This window comes from Heterodontus francisci, chromosome 22, assembly GCF_036365525.1.
Source record: "Heterodontus francisci isolate sHetFra1 chromosome 22, sHetFra1.hap1, whole genome shotgun sequence".
Lineage (NCBI taxonomy): Eukaryota > Metazoa > Chordata > Chondrichthyes > Heterodontiformes > Heterodontidae > Heterodontus > Heterodontus francisci.
In genome coordinates this window covers 46,651,003-46,672,803 of record NC_090392.1, presented here as the reverse complement: position 1 = coordinate 46,672,803, position 21,801 = coordinate 46,651,003, and positions in this window count along the sequence as shown.

Genomic DNA, 21,801 nt, shown 5'->3' with positions numbered 1-21,801 from the left:
TAAAGACGTCTGCAAACGCGACATGAAATCGTGTGACATTGATCACAAGTCGTGGGAGTCAGTTGCCAGCATTCGCCAGAGCTGGCGGGCAGCCATAAAGACAGGGCTAAATTGTGGCGAGTCGAAGAGACTTAGTAGTTGGCAGGAAAAAAGACAGAGGCGCAAGGGGAGAGCCAACTGTGCAACAGCCCCAACAAACAAATTTCTCTGCAGCACCTGTGGAAGAGCCTGTCACTCCAGAATTGGCCTTTATAGCCACTCCAGGCGCTGCTTCACAAACCACTGACCACCTCCAGGCGCGTATCCATTGTCTCTCGAGATAAGGAGGCCCAAAAGAATCATGGAAGCCAATGTGCCTGCAGGCAATGACACCTTGCAGATGAGGAAGTCTGCCAACATTGCAAACCTTTGTGCTCGCTCCGCCTGCTTGTCTCTGGCAAAAGGGAATGAGATGAAGCTGTCTCTCTGTGTATAGAGAGTCTCAGAGACCTCCCTTATGCAGCACTGTAATGTAAACCGTGAGTGTGCTTACACCTTCAGCAGCAGCCTGGAAGGAACATGTTGTCTAAATGTTAAGAGCGACAATCACCTTGACAGCCATCGGCAATGCTGTCCTTGCTGTACTTTAAGGTTGCAGTTGTGGCTACAGTAGTCAGCAGATTTAAGTCAGAACCTCTTTTCTGAAGCAAAGAGGTCTCATGTCTTTGCCCTTGCCGAAACAGAGATAATAGAATTGTTCCCTAAAGACCCGAGACTTCCTGCTGAGAGCCCTTCTCTCCTACTTCCTCCTTCCTCTGCTAGCAGATTGTCCTGCTCTGCGTGACCTCTTTTCATTCTCTCAGTCATGCTCAATTCCACCCTTACCAAGCCACCATTGTCTGGAAGCAACTTGTTTCAGCGCAAACTGTTAAATCAACCAAAAGAGTACTTCAGCACCAGCCAGATCACTTTCTGTAGACTGTTCAAAGTTTAGGTAAGTGTAGGAAAGCTCCAAAAATGCATTCAATTGCACCAGCAGCCAGAAGTAATAAATAAGCATCTAACCTGTAAGTAACTCATGATTCCTTTAAATAGTGCTCGTGAGGTGTTTTTATGCCATTTAATTGCAAGGTTAAGGCAGTGCATAATCTGCAGCAGTGCTGGCAGCAAATCAGCGTTGCCCTCTGATTGACATCATAACCCGTTTGTTCAACATGCTGTCAACGGTGGCTAGGTTTGCACGCACAAACCCTTTTACCAAGATGACATTCGGCACACTTTCCACTGGAAGTGTGCACGCAGACCTTGGTTGCCATTTTTGAGCATGTGGAGGCCACATAGTGCCTACAAAAGGGGTGCTACACAAGCTAGTTTCTCCCCAATGAGCTTCCATTCACTAACACTGAATATTGTTCAGTAATATTTTTCAAATCTATTGGATTCAAAAATATCTCTTCATTCAACAAAGAACTTCAATTGATTTATTAGGTGTGATTACATGAAGCAACCCATCCAATGGAGAACAGTGCTTCCAGAAAGTGCATCTTGGGAAATTATGATGCATTCTTTGCGAGCATCGTCCTTTGTTGGATTGCAAAAAAACCCTATATCCCTATTGTTTACATTGCTCAAGCTCTCAAAGCTCTTGCATAGAAAGGATTTTATTAGCAGAAGCTAAGAATCACACAACAACAAACAGGTAAAAGAGAACGTAGGAATAGCAGTGGACCATACAGACCTTTGAGTCTGTTCCCCCATTCAATTATATTGTGGCTGATCTACACATCAACTCTATTTACCCTTGTTGCCCCACATCCCTTGATACCCTTACCCAACAAAAATTCAATTCCCTAATTTCAATTGATCCAGAATCTACAGCTCTTTAAGGAGTGAGTTTCAGCTTTCAATTGTGCGAATAAGTGCTTTCTAATTTGACTCCTGGATGGACTTGCTCTAAATTTAAGATTATGCCCCCTTGTTTGGGTATAACCTGAGCAGAGGAAATATTTTCCAATCTATCAAATCCCTTTATCATTTTAAGCACCTAAATTAGATCACGCCTCAGTCTTCTATACTCAAGGGAATGCAAGCCAGGTTTATACAACCTGTCCTCATAACTGAACCTTCAAAGCCCCAGAAACATTCTGATTAATCTGTACTGCCCACCTCCGGCAAGATCAATATGTCCTTGCTGAGGAGTGGTGCCCAGAACTGAACACAGTATTCCAGATGGGGCCACCAAGGCTCTGTACAATTGAAGGATAACTTCCTCATCCTGTATTCCAGCCACTTTGAGAACAAAAAAACATTCTGTGGAAAAACTCTTCAGGCTTTCAATTTAAAGTTAGCATTTTGAGAAAATAGGAAATTGATGACAGCTAGTAAAGTGCTCTTGATGTATGATTGTGCCTCAATGACACTTAGTTGTGATCAAAGCCTCTGAACTGACCTTTCACTTTGAGGCAGTCAGGAGTAGAAATGAACATTGATGACTTTTGAGATTTGATCAGTCGATTTGCCACAGCAGCTGCCTTAATGGAAAATGAAGAGACTGCAAAATCAGGCATAACTTTTACTTTGGACTACTTTTGAGACAGCAATGATGTGCAGTGCAGAACATTCAGCCCTCTATTGTATTAGAACATATCTCTTAATTCAAGATACCTCTCATTGAGCTCTCTACATTCTCAGTATGAATGTTTGTGTTCTTTCAATGTTTCCACACTGCCTTCATCAGTATTAACCTGAAAAAAATCTGAATTGCTGATTTTGGAATTAATTCCTTTCAGTTTATTTTTATACTGAGAAATGTAAGCTATAATCTGGGGCAAAATTGATTGCCATTTGGAAAAGTATGGGCTAATAAATGAAAGTCAGCATGGATTTGTAAAAGGCAAATTACTTTTGACTACTTGATTGAGTTCTTTGATGAAGTAGCAGAGAGGGTCATGAGGGTCAAAAGCAAGACACTGCAGATGCTGGAAATACTCAGCAGGTCAGGCAGCATCTGTGGAGAGAGAAGCAGAGTTAACATTTCAGGTCGATGATGAAAGGTTATCTGGGTAGTATGGTTGACACTGTGCATATGGAATCTTAAATGGCATTTGACAAAATATCACATAACAGACTTCTTAGCAAAACTGAAGCCCATGGGATTAAAGGAACAGTGTGGATACTAAATTGGCTATGGCATAGAAAGCAGGGTAGTTGTGAATGGCTTTTCAGACTTGAGGGAAGTGTGTAGTGGTGTTCCTCAGGGGCTGGTGCTACTTTTGATGTACGTTATTGACTTCTCCTTGGTACATAGGGCTAAATTTCATAGTTTGCAGGTGGCACGTAACTCAAATGTAGTAAACAATAAAAAATATAGTAACAGATATCAGGAGGAAATAAACAGACTGGTGGAATGGGCAAACAATGACAGATGCAATTTAATGCAGAGTTGTGTGAAGTGATACATTTTGGTAGGAACAATGAAGAGGGGCAATATAAACTAAATGATACAATTTTAAGGTGGTACAGGAACAGAGGGTTCTGTGTGTATATATACAGAAATCTTTGAAAGTGACTGTAGTTGAGAAGGCTGTTAAAAAGCATATGGGATCCTTGATTTCATTAATAGGGACATAAGAGTACAAAAGCAAGTAAATTATGCTGGCCTTCTTTAAAACGGGTTAGACTTCAACTGGAGTATTATGTTCAATTCTAGGCACTGCACTTTAGGGAGGATATCAAGGCCTAGAGAGGGTGCAGAAGCAATTTACTGGAATGGTATTAGGGATGTGTAGATACTGGAGAAGCTGGGGTGGTTCTACTTAGAGCAAAAAGTTAAGAGGAGTTAGATGTGTTCAAAATCATGACTGGTTTTGATAAAGTAAATAAATAGAAACTGTTTTCAGCTGCAGAAGGGTCAATAACCAGAGAACACAGATTTAACATGATTGCAAAAGAACCAGAGGTGACAAGGGGAAGCATGTTTTTACCCTGTGAGTTGTGAACTGGAATGCGTTACCTGAAAGGTAGAAGCAGATTCAGTAGAAACATTCAAAAGGGAATTGGATAATTATTTGAAAAGGAAAAACAAAATAAAGGGCAATGTAGAAAGATCGTGGCAGAGGGAAGAATTTGATAGATGTACCAAAGAGCCAGCACAAGCACAATGGAAAAATGGCCTCTTCTGTGCTGTATCATTCTATGATGCTATTTTTTTTAAATTTATTCATGGGATGTGGGCGTCACTGGCCAGGCCAGCATTTATTGCCCATCCCTACTTGCCCTTGAGAAAGTGGAGGTGAGCTGCCTTCTGGAACCGCTGCAGTCCATTTTGGGTAAATATACCCACAGTGCAGTTTGGAAGGGAGTTCCAGGATTTTGACCCAATGACAGTGAAGGAACGGCAATATAGTTCCAAGTCAGGATGGTGTGTGACTTGAAGGGGAACTTGCAGGCGGTGGTGTTCCCATGTATTTGCTGCCCTTGTCCTTCTAGTTGGTAAAGGTCGTGGGTTTGGAAGGTGCTGTCTAAGGAGCCTTGGTGCATTGCTGCAGTGCATCTTGTAGATGATACACACTGCTGCCACTGTGCGTCGGTGGTGGAGGGAGTGAATGTTTGTAGATGGGGTGCCAATCAAGTTGCTTTGTCCTGGATGGTGTCAAGCTTCTTGAGTGTTGTTGGAGCTGCACCCATCCAGGCAAGTGGAGAGTATTCCATCACACTCCTGACTTGTGCCTTGTAGATGGTGGACAGGCTTTGGGGAGTCAGGAGGTGAGTTACTCGCCTCAGGATTCCTAGCCTCTGACCTGCTCTTGTAGCCACGGTATTTATATGGCTACTCCAGTTCAGTTTCTGGTCAATGATAGCCCCTAGGATGTTGATAGTGGGGGATTCAGTGATGGTAATGCCATTGAATGTCAAGGGGAGATGGTTAGATTCTCTCTTGTTGGAGATGGTCATTGCCTGGCATCGTGTGGCGCGAATGTTACTTGCCACTTATCAGCCGAAGCCTGGAAATTTTCCAGGTCTTGCTGCATTTCTACATGGCCTGCTTCAGTATTTGAGGAGTCACGAATGGTGCTGAATATTGTGCAATCATCAGCGAACATCCCCACTTCTGACCTTATGATTGAAGGAAGGTCATTGATGAAGCAGCTGGTTGGGCCGAGGACACTACCCTGAGGAACTCCTGCAGTGATGTCCTGGAGCTCAGATGATTGACCTCCAACAACCACAACCATCTTCCTTTGCGCGAGGTATGACTCCAGCCAGCGGAGGGTTTTCCCCCTGATTCCCATTGACCTCAGTTTTGCTAGGGCTCCTTGATGCCATACTCGGTCAAATGCTGCCTTGATGTTACGGGCAGTCACTCTTGCCTCACCTCTTGAGTTCAGCTCTTTTGTCCATGTTTGAACCAAGGCTGTAATGAGGTCAGGAGCTGAGTGGCCCTGGCAGAACCCAAACTGAGCGGCACTGAACAGGTTATTGCGAAGCAAGTGCCGCATGATGGCACTGTTGATGACACCTTCCATCACTTTACCGGTTCTATAAAGGGCAAGTCCCATAGTGTAGGAAAAAAACAAGGCTGACATCAAGTAGGATGGAAGATGCTGTAAATCAAATGGCAGCTTGATGATGATAACTTTAGGTTTTAAAAGCCAGTCGATTGTCAGAGGAAGGGAAGGGTTGTTTCATTTGGTTCTGTAGGAATTTAGACTATAGAAAGGTTTCCCAAGCTCTCTTTGTCAAATTTCCTCTTTCAAGCAAATAATCTACATCTCAATGATGGAGCCTCTCTCCAATCCTGACTAGATATGCAAATGCACCTAGACTTTTTACAACAACTCCAAACACACAATTCTATTTATCAACTGGGTGATTTTTCACCATGGCCTTCAGACCAGCACTGAACTCTTGAAGTCTCGTGCCTTATGTATCATGACTCAACTTCATGCTGTCTTGCTTTTTTCTTACTTGGCTATTGACATCAGGTTTAAGCAAACTAAACTTTGTCCTAGGAGCATGTTCAAACTTGTAAGGTGAGCAACCTGCTGTAGGTTGTGGGGTTATTCTGGAACAGAGCAGAAAATTGTCTAGCCTGTGCCAAAGAAAAGCATGGAAATTGCAGCCTAGCTTGTCACCTAGCAAATACTTCTGAAACGATCTCTTCACAATTTGTATACTTCTTTCTGCAACAATGTTTAATGCTGGGTGATATGATGATATTATAATGTGCTTGACTGCATTTTTACTCAGAAATATTTCAGACGCTTCTGATGTAAACTATTATCTGACACCAACACTTCTGGCAACCCATAAATGCAGACCAACTTTTCAAAACTCAATAGTTTTGGCAATTGTGGTATTGGGCATAGACTCAACATTTATCTATTTGCTATAAGCTATCGACCAAAACAAAATACTCTTTCCCTTCCACTTCAAAGAAATCGATATGTACTCATTCCCACGCTTTCCTGTATTTCACTATGGAATTAAAGGAACTTTGGTTGGATCATTTCTCATGCCGAGACACATTTCACAACTTTTCACCAACTCTTCAATATCTATATCTGTCTTTGGATACCAAAAATAATATTCTTGCTATTGCTTTCATTCGGACGATCGTGTACTCGTGATGAAGTTCCTCTAACCATTTCTCGCTAAACCTCGGCAGAACATGACTTTTAAATCTCATCGGAGACAGCCTTAATCACTCACTTCATGGAGCCTGGGATTGGAAAATCTGTTCCTTGAGGAGCGCCATGAACACCCACTCCACCTTGTGGTAGCCCAGAGCTGGAGTTTCTGGACTGTGGGAATGGAGGGTGCCTGAGATGAGCTTATATTCGAGCTGCACCTGCAAATGACCCCAAAAACTCTGCCAACATTGTAGCCCAAGGATATTGAGCTTTCTCAGTACTTTGCCATGTAATGTGCATCAATGCAGCTACATAAAAAAGGCTACCAGACATCTCAAAGTGCTTTGTAGCCAATGAAGTACTTTTGAAGTGTTGCCATGCAGGAAAAATAGTAGCCAATTTTGCACATAGCAAACTCCTGAAAAAAGAAATGCGATAATGACCAGATCATCTGTTTTCCTGATGTTGATTGAGGGATAAATATTGGCCAGGAAAAACTGGCCTGCTGTTCCTTGAAAGAGGGGCTTGGGATCTTTTACATCCATCCAAGCAGAGAGATAGGGTGTCAGAAGAGTCACGGATGTAGGTGGGAAGAGACTGGACCTTCCCACCTACATCCGTGACTCTTCTGACGCCCTCGGTCTAACCCCGACATGGTCATCAAACCTGCAGACAAGGGTGGTGCTGTTGTTGTATGGCGTACCGACCAGTTCCGAAGAAGGGTCACTGACCCGAAACGTTAACTCTGCTTCTCTTTCCACAGATGCTGCCAGACCTGCTGAGTGATTCCAGCATTTCTTGTTTTTGTTTCAGAGAGATAGGGCCTTGGTTTAACATCTCATCCAAAAAATAGAACCTCCAACAGTACTTACACTAAAGTATCAGCCTTGATTTTTGCACTTAAATCGTGGAATGGGACTTGAACCCAGAACCTTGTGTTATGATCAGCTGAGGGGGGGGGGGGGGGGGGGGGGTCGAAGGGCTCCCGTCTTTTCCCTCTCCTTGTTTGACCACAATAGGTATATTTCTTTTTAAAATGGATATACTTGTCAATTTAATGAGTGTTTAACTGTTTATGTACCGTGATCAGAAAAAGAGCCAATTGGACAGGTTTTCTTGAGTTTAACAAAGAAACTGGTTAGCTTTATTGTACATAAATCGATCTAAGTAAAACAATACAATATGCTTCAATTTTCACACACACACACACACACAAATAGGTTACAGAGTGGGGAAGGATAGACTCGTCGAATTAGAGTCAAAAGAAATCAAAGGGGTACACAGTAAGTGGAGGTTGGTGACTCCGCTGGCTTCAGGCTGAATTCGGTATTTGCTCAACGTTCCTTTGGTGGTCCTGAGGCTTCTGATCTGCAGATGTGGATGGCTGATTCAATGGTTCTCCAGGCGGCAGCAATGCAGCTGATTTCCTTCAAGGGGGTCTCTGTCTCTTCTTGCTGGAACCTTCTCAAAACTCTCTAGCTCCACCCTAAGGTGCTTAATTAATTAAGCACAGTGACCATCGATCGGTAAACAGACTAACACAATCAAACACAGATCAATTAAACCACAACAGTCTGCAGCAGGAGATATGCCTTGGTGGTCATGGTAAGCAGGCAGAGTTCAAAGCTTGCAAGGTTTGAGTGGGTCGCCTCCACCAGTTTAATATTCAGATTTCTAGTCAGTGGATTAAAAAAATCATCCTTCGACATAGCATGTTTTTGTGACACTTGTGTTATGATCAGGTGAGGAGGGGTCAAAAGGTCCTCTCTTGTCCTTCTTCTTGTTTGAATGCAACAGGGTTTATTTCTTTTAAACAGTGGATATGCTGACCAGTTCATTGAGTGTTTAACCCTTTTATGTGCTATGATCATAAAAGAACCAATCGGCCAGGTTTTCTTGAGTTTAAACAAGAAAGAGATTATTTTATTGTACTTAAAACCAAAACCCAATCTAAGTAAAATAATCAACTATTTTCCAACTTTCACTCACATATACACGAGAATCACACACACACACACAAACAGGTTACAGAGTGAAGAAGAATAGATTGGTTGGATTAGAGTCCTGAATAAATAAAAGAACATACAGTCTGTGGCATCAGGTAATAAGAACATAAGAACTAGGAGCAGGAGGAGGCAATTCAGCCCCTCAAGCCTGCTCCACCGTTCAATACAATCACGGCTGACCTCATCTTGTCCACAACTCCACTTTCCTGCCCATTCTCCATAACCCTTCAACACTTTACTAATCAAAAATCTTTCTATCTCCTCCTTAAATTTACTCAATGTCCCGGCATCCACCGCACTCTGGGGTAGTTAATTCCATAGACTCATGACCCTTTGAGAGAAGTAATTTCTCCTTATCTCTGTTTTAAATGTGCTACACCTTATCCTAAAACTATGACCTTTCTTGTTCTAGATTTTCCCAAAAGAGGAAACATCCTTTCTACGTCTACTTTGTCAATCCCCTTAATCATCTTATATACCTCAATTAGATCTCCTCTCATTCTTCTAAACTTGAGAGAATAAAGGCCTAAACTGCTCAATCTCTCTTTATAAGCCAAACCCCTCATCTCTGGAATCAATCTAGTGAACCTCCTCTGAACTGCCTTCAATGCAACTACATCCCTCCTCAAGTAAGGGGAACAAATCTGTATGCAGTGCTCCAGGTGCGGTCTCACTAACGCCTTGTACAGTTCCAGCAACACTTCCCTACTTTTATACTCTATTCCTTTAGCAATAAATGCCAAAATTCCATTTGCCTTCCTTATTACCTGCTGCACCTGCATACTAGTTTTCTGCGATTCATGCATGAGGACACACAGATCCCTCTGCACTGAAGCACTCTGAAGTTTCTCTCCAGTTAGATAATAATTTGGCTTTCTATTCTTCTAACTAAAATGGATAACCTCACACTTATCCACGTTAAACTCCATTTGCCTAATTTTGGCCCATTCACCTAACCTATCCATATCCATTCGTAAATTTCTTATTTCGTTATTGTAACTTTCTATCTCCCTATTTTAGTGTCATCTGCAAATTTGGCTATAGTACCTTCTATCCCTGCGTCCAAGTCATTAATATAGATTGTAAATAGTTAGGGCCCGAGGACCGAACCCTGTGCACCCCACTAGTTACATCTTACCAACCAGAAAAGGACTCATTTATCCCGACTCTCTGTTTTCTGTTGGTTAGCCAATTCTCTATCTAAGCTAATAACTTGCCCCTAACCCCCATGTGATCTTACCTTGTGTATTAACCTTTTGTGCGGCACCTTATCAAATGCCTTCTGGAAGTCCAGATATACTACATCTATAGGATCCCCATTATCTACTTTTGAATAAGGGTGTTATATTAGCATTTTCCCAATCCACTGGAACCTTTCCCACATTCAGGGAATTTTGGAATATTATAACCAATGGATCCACTGTCTCTGCTGCCACTTCCTTTAAGACCTTAGGATGTAGGCCATCAGGCTCTGGGGACTTGTCTGCCTTCAATCCCAATAGTTTTCTCAGTACTTTTTCCCTAGTGATGATGATTGTCCTAAGTTCCTCTCTTCCTATAACCTCTGCATTACTTGATACTATTGGGATGGTACTAGTGTCCTCCATTATGAAAACTGAGGGAAAATACTGATTTAGTGTCTCTGCCATTTCTCTGTTCCCCACCATTAACTCCCCAGTCTCATCCTCCAAGGGACCAACTTTCACTTTAGCTACTCTCTTCCCTTTTATATACTTATAGAAGCTGTTGCCATCTGTTTTTATATTTTGAGCTAATTTTCTTTCATAATTTACCTTTGCTCTTTTTATTACTTTTTTAGTAACACTTTGTTGATCTTCAAATGTTTCCCAATCTTCCAGCCTTCCACTGGCTTTTGTAACATAGTATGCCTTAGTTTTTGTCTTTATCTTACCCTTAACTTCCTTGCTTAGCCATGGATATTTTTCCCCCTTTTACAATCTTTCTTCCTCTCTGGAATATATCTTAGTTGGGAGGATTTGAATATCTCCTTAAACATCTGCCACTGCTCATCAACTGTCCTACCTCTTAGTCTTCCTGCCCAGTCCTCTAAGGCCAATTCAGTTATCCCAGATGAACTCATGGTCCTGAAGTTTCTGGCAAGTTCAGAGTTTTCTTAGGGACAGTGATGTAGATGACTTTCTCCCCAGAGTCTCTATCTGCAGCAATGATAAACTTGGATGTTTTGCAGTCCGCAGGCAGGGCTTGAACTTATAGCATTACCTGGAGAGAGAGAGAGAGACCTCCACTTGGGTCCTGCACTAGTCAAAATCAGGTGTTTGTTTGTTGTATCAAAAATAAACTGCAAGTTTTCACACAGTTGGAGAGACTGTCACATGATTGTCCAGTGTATGCCCTTTTTTGCAACTAAATAGTTCAAGTCTAAGAATTCCAATCTCTCTCTCAGGTCCCATTGTTTCACTGTTTGCCCTTTGAGGTTCATCTCCACCAGTATTAATGTTCCAAGATGGCATTGAAAGTCTTGTTAATGGAGGTGGAAGCAGGTAGCTTATTCAAAAATTCACAAGCCATTGTTCTGGTGGGAGATTAATACAGACATTCATCAGCAACTCGATACCTTGGTATGTGAGGTATTTCAATGCAAATTGCGGTGGCCATTTTAGCTACTTTCCTTTTAAAAGTTTAATTTAGGTTTCCAACCGATGGGTGAAAAATCATCATTTGGCACAGCACGTGTTCCTGACACTTGTGACTCAGAGTGCAACCAACTGAGCCACAGTTGACGCACATGGACAAGTTAGAGTGTAGACAGAGTTCTCTCTGATTTAGTGAAGGATGTTACTGCAACACTTTAAAATGGATATTTAGATGCCTGTTGCCGTGGCATTCAAGACAGACAGATGGAGAAAATAAAATGAATAACTGGAGGAGGAAAGCTCCCACCCTGCATCTGTCACTTTCATGGGCTCTTAGTGGGAGGACTCAATGTTTTACTACTGGATCCTTGGAACTTCTTACGTTATAACTGAATCATTCCTTACAAGCAGAGAAACAAGTAGGATGCATTTGAAAATTACGAAAAAATCGCCCACTCTTTTGCTGCCTGGAGCCTGCCAGGCACAGTTTTAACACAATCCTTGAAATTAGTAGCCAGCACCCTTATCTGAAAGTCTGAAATATAACTGCCTATGCAAGTCAAGCTCTGCTGAGGGCTGCCGGGTCTGGAGCAGTCTACTTAGCGCTCCATAAAGAGACTACTGCAGGGCACTAAAAATCAGGTGGTGCAAAGATGGTTCTTGTATGTCCAGGAGGAGCCTCAAATCAGCCTGCACAATAATCAACCCTCCGTGGTCTTACCCAGGCCCAGGTTGCCTCTCCCCTCCAGCCTCACTTTTCACTCATCTGCATTAGTGGGGCTCCCCTTATGTTCTGCCAGACTCTTGTCCCTCTCTGATCAGTGAGCTGCTTGAAACCCACAAGCAGCTCACCAATGACATGTTAATGAAGCTGGACCATGAAAATTGAACAGGCCTCTTACTGCAGCCAGCAGTGAGTTTCCCATCCACCTTGCTACTTTGGATGAAGGGTCAAAATTGGCCGCAATATTTATAGGTTTAAAAAGAAAAATATCACTTCTCAGAAGGCTGTGCCCTCATTGATTCTGTGCCCTTGTTATTTCCCACATCAAGGAGTGGAAACATGGTGGATAATTGCTGAGCTTCAGCTTCCAGTGTACTGCAGCTTTTCTGAAACTGTGATAATGGCTCACACTTCCATTGTCATGGAATGACACTATAACACTTCAATGTAACATTGCAATGATTATCATTGTTATGTCACTGTGGCAAAACTTTGGAATGTCTTAGAGACTGTTGCTATAGGTTACTCCATAGTCTGAAACTGCTTAGCATAGTTGTCGTTCCTTCCCAGACCAGAGATTGCAACAAGAACCAAGTGCCTTCAGCAGTGAATTGGTTAATCAGTGTACCCAGTGCCACTGGTCTGATTTTCAAACTTCACCTAAGCCCACTAGAACATTGATGTAGCATGAAAGGAAACAAACAAGTGTTTAATCAGATAGAAAGTGGACATTGAGCAACAAAAAGGAGGAAACTTGGGAGCAGGGTCTCAGGCACAGAGACCAAAGCCATGATCCAAGAGAAGAGTTAATATAAGGCCTCTGAAGGCAGAAAGAAAAGTAATGAGAAAAAGTAGCTTTGGGAGAGGAAGGGAAAATGTGTGAGTGATTGAAATGTCGGGATCTAATGGTGGAGCAGAGAGAATGGGAATAAGCAGCAATCAGCAAGAGTCAGAAGAACATGTGGCTGGAGGATATCATTCAGATAGGGCAGGAAGAGGTCATGGGCAGATTTGAAGTCAAGGACAAGGATCATGTAGAAATGACCCTGCACCAAAGTAAGAATCTTCACTCATCACCTCCCTGTGTTTTGCTCCCATTTGTTTTTAAGCACAGGGTGACTCCATCAAATCATAAATTTACGGAAAATATTGTGACTTCGAACAGAACCATCACATCTCATGAAGCTCACAGGATTTTGATTCTGATCAAACGTATTTTTAATAATTGTAATTTTCCCATTTAGTCTCGAACTGCAATTGGAGACTCAATTAGTACATTTAAAAAAAATAGAGGTTTGGAATCTGACTTCATCAACATCCAACTCTTCAGAGGAAAACAAAAAGAGGTCAGAGTGGGAAAACTCAAGACAAGTCTCACAATTTGTGATAGTGATCACAATTCGGCTAGGTTTACCTTAGCGATGGGCAGGGACAGGTATATACCGCAGGGCAAGATTTATAGCTGGGGGAAAGGAAATTATGATGCGATTAGGCAAGATTTAGGATGCGTAGGATGGGGAAGGAAACTGCAGGGGATGGGCACAATCGAAATGTGGAGCTTATTCAAAGAGCAGCTACTGCTACTTGATAAGTATGTACCTGTGAGGCAGTGAGGAACTTGTCGAGCGAGGGAGCCGTGGTTTACTAAAGAAGTTGAAGCGCTTCTCAAGAGGAAGAAGAAGGCTTATGTTAGGATGAGACGTGAAGGCTCAGTTAGGGCGCTTGAGAGTTACAAGCTAGCCAGGAAGGATCTAAAGGGAGAGCTAAGAAGAGCAAGGAGAGGACACGAGAAGTCATTGGCGGATAGGATCAGGGAAAACCCTAAGGCTTTCTATAGGTATATCAGGAATAAAAGAATGACCAGAGTTAGATTAGGGCCAATCAAGGATAGTAGTGGGAAGTTGTGTGTGGAATCAGAGGAGATAGGGGAAGTGTTAAATGAATATTTTTTCGTCAGTATTTACAGTAGAGAAAGAAAATGTTGTCGAGGAGAATACTGAGATTCAGGCTACTAGGCTAGATGGGATTGAGGTTCACAAGGAGGAGGTGTTATCAATTTTGGAAAGTGTGAAAATAGATAAATCCCCTGGGCCAGATGGGATTTATCCAAGGATTCTCTGGGAAGCTAGGGAGGAGATTGCAGAGCCTTTGTCCTTGGTCTTTATGTCGTCACTGTCGACAGGAATAGTGCCGGAAGACTGGAGGATAGCAAATGTTGTCCCCTTGTTCAAGAAGGGGAGTAGAGACAGCCCTGGTAATTATAGACCTGTGAGCCTTACTTCGGTTGTGGGTAAAATGTTGGAAAAGGTTATAAGAGACAGGATTTATAATCATCTTGAAAAGAATAAGTTCATTAGCGATAGTCAGCACGGTTTTGTGACGGGTAGGTCATGCCTCACAAACCTTATTGAGTTTTTCGAGAAGGTGACCAAACAGGTGGATGAGGGTAAAGCAGTGGATGTGGTGTATATGGATTTCAGTAAGGCGTTTGATAAGGTTCCCCATGGTAGGCTATTGCAGAAAATACGGAAGTATGGGGTTGAAGGTGATTTAGAGCTTTGGATCAGAAATTGGCTAGCTGGTGGTTGATGGCAAATGTTCATCCTGGAGTTTAGTTACTAGTGGTGTACCGCAAGGATCTGTTTTGGGGCCACTGCTGTTTGTCATTTTTATAAATGACCTGGAAGAGGGTGTAGAAGGGTGGGTTAGTAAATTTGCGGATGACACTAAGGTCGGTGGAGTTGTGGATAGTGCCGAAGGATGTTGTAGGGTACAGAGGGACATAGATAGGCTGCAGAGCTGGGCTGAGAGATGGCAAATGGAGTTTAATGCGGAAAAGTGCGAGGTGATTCACTTTGGAAGGAGTAACGGGAATGCAGAGTACTGGGCTAATGGGAAGATTCTTGGTAGTGTAGATGAACAGAGAGATCTTGGTGTCCAGGTGCATAAATCCCTGAAGGTTGCTACCCAGGTTAATAGGGCTGTTAAGAAGGCATATGGTGTGTTAGCTTTTATTAGTAGGGGGATCGAGTTTCGGAGCCACGAGGTCATGCTGCAGCTGTACAAAACTCTGGTGAGACCGCACCTGGAGTATTGCGTGCAGTTCTGGTCACCGCATTATAGGAAGGATGTGGAAGCTATGGAAAGGGTGCGGAGGAGATTTACTAGGTTGTTGCCTGGTATGGAGGGAAGGTCTTACGAGGAAAGGTTGAGGGACTTGAGGTTGTTTTCGTTGGAGAGAAGGAGGAGGAGAGGTGACTTAATAGAGACATATAAGATAATCAGAGGGTTAGATAGGGTGGATAGTGAGAGTCTTTTTCCTCGGATGGTGATGGCAAACACGAGGGGACATAGCTTTAAGTTGAGGGGTGATAGATATAGGACAGATGTCAGAGGTAGTTTCTTTACTCAGAGAGTAGTAGGGGGGTGGAACGCCCTGCCTGCAACAGCAGTAGACTCTTTGAGGGCATTTAAGTGGTCATTGGATAGACATATGGATGAAAATGGAATAGTGTAGGTCAGATGGTTTCACAGGTCGGCGCAACATCGAGGGCTGAAGGGCCTGTACTGCGCTGTAATGTTCTAATTCTAACATCCTGATTGGATTCACCAGCAGCAGCGGCAGAGAATAAAAGACAGAGAGCGGAGGAACAACACGGACCTGATCAGTGCGTTTGCAAAAACGTCAGGAGTGACGTCCGAGAATAGTTTGTAGGTGATGCTTGGTAAATATTAGTTTTTTTCACAGACTAGGGCAGTGGTCTAAACTGGGACTGAAAAACTATAAAGTATGTATCAAATTTACAGCTTAACTCGTTAAACCAATTAATAAAGTTTCAATCGAGGGAAGAACGATGAACTGTAAGGGAATTAGTATTAAGAGCATTAGCACAGAGCAGGTCTACAGGCATTAATTAAAATTAATACTTTATACAAAGTAATAACTAGATTCTAAAAGAGCCAATAGAGAATTTTTTCTTGGGTCACGGATGGGCAACTGAAAGCGGTTGCTTGCAATTCTTGCACCATGTGGGAACTTCAGGACACTTCATGTGTTTTGGGAGATCATGTGTGTAGGAAGTGTCTCCAGCTGCCTGAGCTCGAGCACAGGATTTCCAAGATTTTCAGGGAGGATGAGCGTTTCCTGCATCATATGTTTCTGGAGATGGTCACCCCGCAGGCAGTAAGAATTCAGGATAGTAGATGGGTGGCCATCCAGAAATGTACAAAGAGGCAGGAAGTGCAGGAGTCTTCAGGGTATGTGCTACTCTCAAACTCAGCATTGGAGTCAGCTGGGAGTGATGGCATTTTGAAGGACTGCAGCACAGACAATGGCATCAATGGGCATGGGCAAGCACAGAAGGGACCAGCAAAGTGTAGAAGTCGTTATATGAGATTCCATAGTTAGGGGGACAGACAGGCATTTCTGCAACTGTCAGAATAAATCCCGCATCGTGTGTTGCCTCCCTGGTGCCAGGGTAAAGGACATAATGGAGAGGGTGCACAATATTCTGCAGGGGGGAGGGAGTGAGCCAGAAGTTGTGGTGCATGTCAGTACCAAATGCATAGAAAAAGAAGGTTTTGAGGTCCGACAGCTAGAGTTTCAAGAACTAGGGAAGAAGTTAAGAAGTACAACCGGGAAGGTAGTAATCTCTGGATTACTCCCAGAGCCATGCATTAGCGAGAGTAGAAATAGGTAGATAGGGAGGCTCAAAGCGTGGCTTCAAGCATTGTACAGGAAAGTGGGCTTCAGGTTCTTGGGACATTGGAACCAGCTCTGGGGCAGGAGGCAGCTATTCAAATGATACAGGTTGCACCTCAACAGACTGGGAACAATGTTCTCTTGGGGAGGTTCACTAGTGTGGTTGAGGAGAGTTTAAACTAAATTGACAGGGGTATGGGAACCAGCATATGGATGTAGAAAAGAGGAATCAGATGCATAAAGAAGAAAGAATGCTGTATAGAACTAAGGAAGGAAGTAGTACCATATTAGATAGGAGCAGATTAAGAAGGACTATGAGGAATACAAAGACAGGTTTAGAATACATGTATGTAAATACACAAAGTGTGGTGAATAAAGTTGGTGAACTCCAAGCACAAATAGCCTTGTGGGAATATGATGTTGTGGCAATAATGGAAACATGGCTTAAAAATGATGAGGACTGGGCACTTAATAATCAAGGATACAAAGTGCTCAGAAAAGCTAGGAAGGAAAAAATAGAAGTGGAGTGGCAGTAGTGATCAGGAAGACATTGTAGTTTTGGAAAGAAAGGATGTCCTTGAGTGGGTAAAGACAGAATCCATTTGGTTAGAATTGAGAAGCAAAAAGGGTATGATCCCTCGACTGGGCATATTCTATATGCCTTCAAATAGTGAGAGAAGGATGGAGAAGCAAATACACAGGTAAATCACAGAGATGTGCAAGAATTATAGGATGGTGATATTGGAAGACTTTAATTACCCAAATATTGATTGGGATATTGGAGAAAGGGAAAGAAGGGGGAGGAATTTCTGAAATGTGTTCAGGAGAACTTCCTTGATCTGTATGTTCTCGGTCAAAATGGAAGGAAGCATTGCTGAATTTTGTGTTGGGAAATGTCGTAGGCCAAATGGACCAAGTATCTATTGGGGCACGCTTGGTTAAGAGTGGTTATTGTATCGTAATGTTTAGATTAGTAATGGAGAAGAGCAAGGAGCAATCTAAAGTAGAACCATAGAACCATAGAAAAATTACGGCACAGAAGGAGGCCATTCAGCCCATCGCGTCAGCACCGGCTGAAAAATCTAGCGGCCCAATCTAATCCCACCTTCCAGCACCTGGTCTGTAGCCTTGCAGATTTAGCACTTCAGGTGCATGTCCAAGTACCTTTTAAATGTGTTGAGGGTTTCTGCCTCCACCGTCATTCCTGGCAGTGAATTCCAGACACCCACCACCCTCTGGGTGAAAAGATTTTTCCTCATATCCCCTCTAATCCTTCTGCCAATCACCTTAAATCTGTGCCCCCTGGTAACTGACCTATCCACCAGGAGAAACAGGCCCTTCCTGTCTACTCTATCCAGACACCTCATAATATTTTACACCTCAATTAAGTCACCCCTCAACCTCCTCTGTTCCAAGGAAAACAACTCTAGCCGATCCAATCTTTCCTCATAGCTGCTGCTTACATGACCTGGCAACATTCTACTCTGTACTCTCTCCAGAGCAATTATGTCCTTCTGTAATGTGGTGACCAGAACTGTACGCAATACTCCAACTGTGACCTAACAAGCATTTTATACAGTTCCAGCATGACATCCCTGCATTTGTATTCTATATCTTGGCCGATAAAGGAAAGCATTCCATATGCCTTCTTCACCATTCTATCTACCTGTCCTGCCATCTTCAGGGACCTGTGGACATGCACTCCAAGGTCTCTGACTTCTTCTATTCATCTCAATATCCTCCCATTTATTGTGTATTCCCTCATTTTGTTTGCCTTCCCCAAATGCAATACCTCACACTTCTTTGGATTGAATTCCATTTGCCACCTTTCTGCCCACTCAGCCAAACCATTGATATCATCCTGGAGTCTACAGCTATCCTCTTCACTATCAATTTTTGTGTCACCTGCAAATTTCCCAATCATGCCTCCCACATTTAAGTCCAAATTATTAATATATACCACAAGCAATGAGGGACCCAACACTGAGCCCTGTGTAATGCCACTGGAAACTGCTATCCATTCGCAAAAACATCCGTTGACCATTACCCTTTGATTCTTGTCACTGAGCCAATTTTGGATCAAACTCACCACATTCCCCTGTATCCCATGGGCTTTCATTTTACTGACCAGTCTGCCCTGTGGGACCTTGTCAAATGCCTTACTAAAATCCATGTAGACAGCATCCACTGCACTACCCTCATCAATCCTCCTTGTTACTTCCTCAAAAAATTCAATTAAATAAGTAAGACATGACCTTCCCTTAACAAATCCATGCTGACTATCCCTGATTAATTCATGCCTTTCTATGTGACAGATTATCCTATCTCTCAGAATTGATTCTAATAATTTGTCCACCACCAAAGTCAGACTGACCGGCCTATAATTATATGGCCTATCCCTCACACCCTTTTTAAACAATGGTATAATGTTCGCAGACCTCTAATCCTCTGGTACCTCACCTGTATCAAGTGAGGATTTGAAAATGATCCTTAGAGCATCTGTTAATTCCTCTCTGGCTTCCTTTAACAGCCAGCCCTGGTGATTTATCCACTCTCAAGGATGTCAGGCCCTCTCATACTTCCTCTCTCCTTATACTTATTGTATCTAATATTTCACACTCCTCCTCTTTAACTACAATATCTGCATCATCCCTCTCCTTTGTGAAGATAGAGACAAAGTACTCATTAAGAACCCTGCCCACATCTTCTGCATCCACGTGTAAGTTACCTAGTACATCTCTGATAGACCCTACCCTTTCCTTAGTTATCCTCTCGCTCTTAATGTACTGATAAAAAATCTTTGGATTTTCCTTGATTTTACCTGCCAATAATTTTTCATGTCCTCTCTTTGTTTTTCTAATTTCCTTTTTTAATTCACCCCTGCACTTTCTATACTCCTCTCGGCTTTCTAAAGTATAAAGTTTTTTGTGATCGTCATAAGCTTTCTTTTTCTTCTTTAACTTAACCTGTATGCTTCTAGATAACCGGGGGCTCTAGATTTGGCTGTACCACCCTTTATCTTTGTGGGGACATGCCTACACTGTGCCTGTAGAATCTCGCTTTTGAATGCCTCCCACTGGTTTGGAAGAGGGCTAACTTCAATGGGATGAGAGGGGATCAGGTCGGCGTAAAATGGAACCAAAAATTGACAGGCAAAACTGTAATGGAACAATGGGTGATCTTCAAGAAGCAGATATTTCCGGTACAGGCTAGGTACATTCCAACAATGACAAAAGGTAAGGGAACCAAACACAGGGCATCTTGGATGACAAGGGAGATAGAGAATATGATGAAAAAAAAGAGTGTATGATGCATGTCAGTTGAATTCTTCAAGTGACAACCAGGCCAAATACATTAACTCGAGAGAGGAAGATAAGACTGGCAAAGAGAAGAATATGAGAAGAGAATGGCAATGCCCTTCTCAAACAAGAGAATCTAACAATGTTCAATGGCATTACTATCGCTGAATCCCTCACGATCAACATACTGGGGGTTACCATTGACCAGAAACTGAACTGGACCAGCCACATAAATATTGTGGCTACAAGAGCAGGTCAGAGGCTGGGAATTCTGAGGCGAGTAACTCACCTCCTGATTCCCCAGTGCCTGGCCACCATCTACAAGGCACATGTCAGGAGTGTGCTGGAATACTCTCCATTTGCTTGGATGGGTGCAGCTCCAACAACACGCAAGAAGTTTGACACCATCCAGGACAAAGCAGCCCACTTGATTGGAACCCCATCCACAACCTTCAACATTCACTCCCTACACCACCAATGCACAGTGGCATCAGTGTGCACGATCTACAACTCACCAAGACTCCTTAGACAGCACCTTCCAAACCCGCGACCTCTACCATCTAGAAGAACAAGGGCAGAAGATGCCTGGGGACACTAACATCTGCAAGTTCCTCTCCAAGCTGCACCATTCTGACTTGGAACTATGTTGCCGTTCCTTCACTGTCGCTGGGTCAAAATCCTGGAATTCCCTTCCTGACAGCACCGTGGGTGTACCTACACCCCAAGGACTGCAGCGGTTCAAGAAGGCAGCTCACCACCACCTTCTCAAGGGCAATTAGGGATGGGCAATAAATGCTAGCCTCGCCAGCGATGCCCACATCCCATGAGCGAATCTAAAAAAAGGAGTTTGAGGAGAGATTTGGCAGAGGTGTACAAGATTATGACATCACAAGATAAGGTAGACAAAGAAAAACTGTTCCCATTAACTGATGGTACAAGGACTAGGGGACACAGATTTAAGACTTTGGGCAAGAGATGTAGGGGGATCTGAGGAAGAACTTTTTTTTGCACAGCGGGTGGTAATGACTTGGAATTTGCTGCGTATGAGGGTGGTGGAAGTGGAGACGATGAATGATTTCAAAATGAAATTGGATAGGCACTTGAGGGAAATAAACCTACAGGGCTACAGGATTAAAGTGGGGGAATGGGACTGACTGGAATACTCTACAGATGGGTACAATGGGCCAAATGGCCTCCTTCTGTGCTGTAATGTCTCGGTGAGCATTAACTTTTGTGCTTGATCACAGCCTTTCGGGATTGCTGGGCACTTTTGCATTGAGCTGTGCTAATTAATTGTGATCAAAATATAGTTGATTCTGAGAAGCGTGCTTTATTTCCCAAGAACTTGTTGAGTCTGGACCAAAACAGTGCTAAACAACTAAATTCTGCTGGGACCTACCAACACTTGGAACTGGGACCAGGATTAGGCCATTTAGCCCCTCGAGCCTGTACTGCCATTCAATGAGATCATGGCTGACCTGTGACTAACTCCATTAACCTGTCTTTAACCCATATCCTATAATACCTTTTACGAACAAAAATCTATCAATCAGAGTTTTCAAATTTACAATTGACCGAGCTTCATTGGCATTTGTAGAAAAAAAGTTTCAAACTCCTCCCACCCGTCATGTGTAGAAGTGTTTCCTAATTTCACTCCTGAAAGTCTGACTTTTAGACAATGCCCCCAAGTGCTGGACTCCCCAACCAGTGGATAAATTTTCTCTATATCTGTTCCCATAGTATTTTGAAAACTTCAATCAAATCACCCCTTAACTTTCTAAATTTCCTAAAAAAATTTTTAGTTTGTGTAATCGCTCCTTGTAATTTAATCCAGGTATCAATCT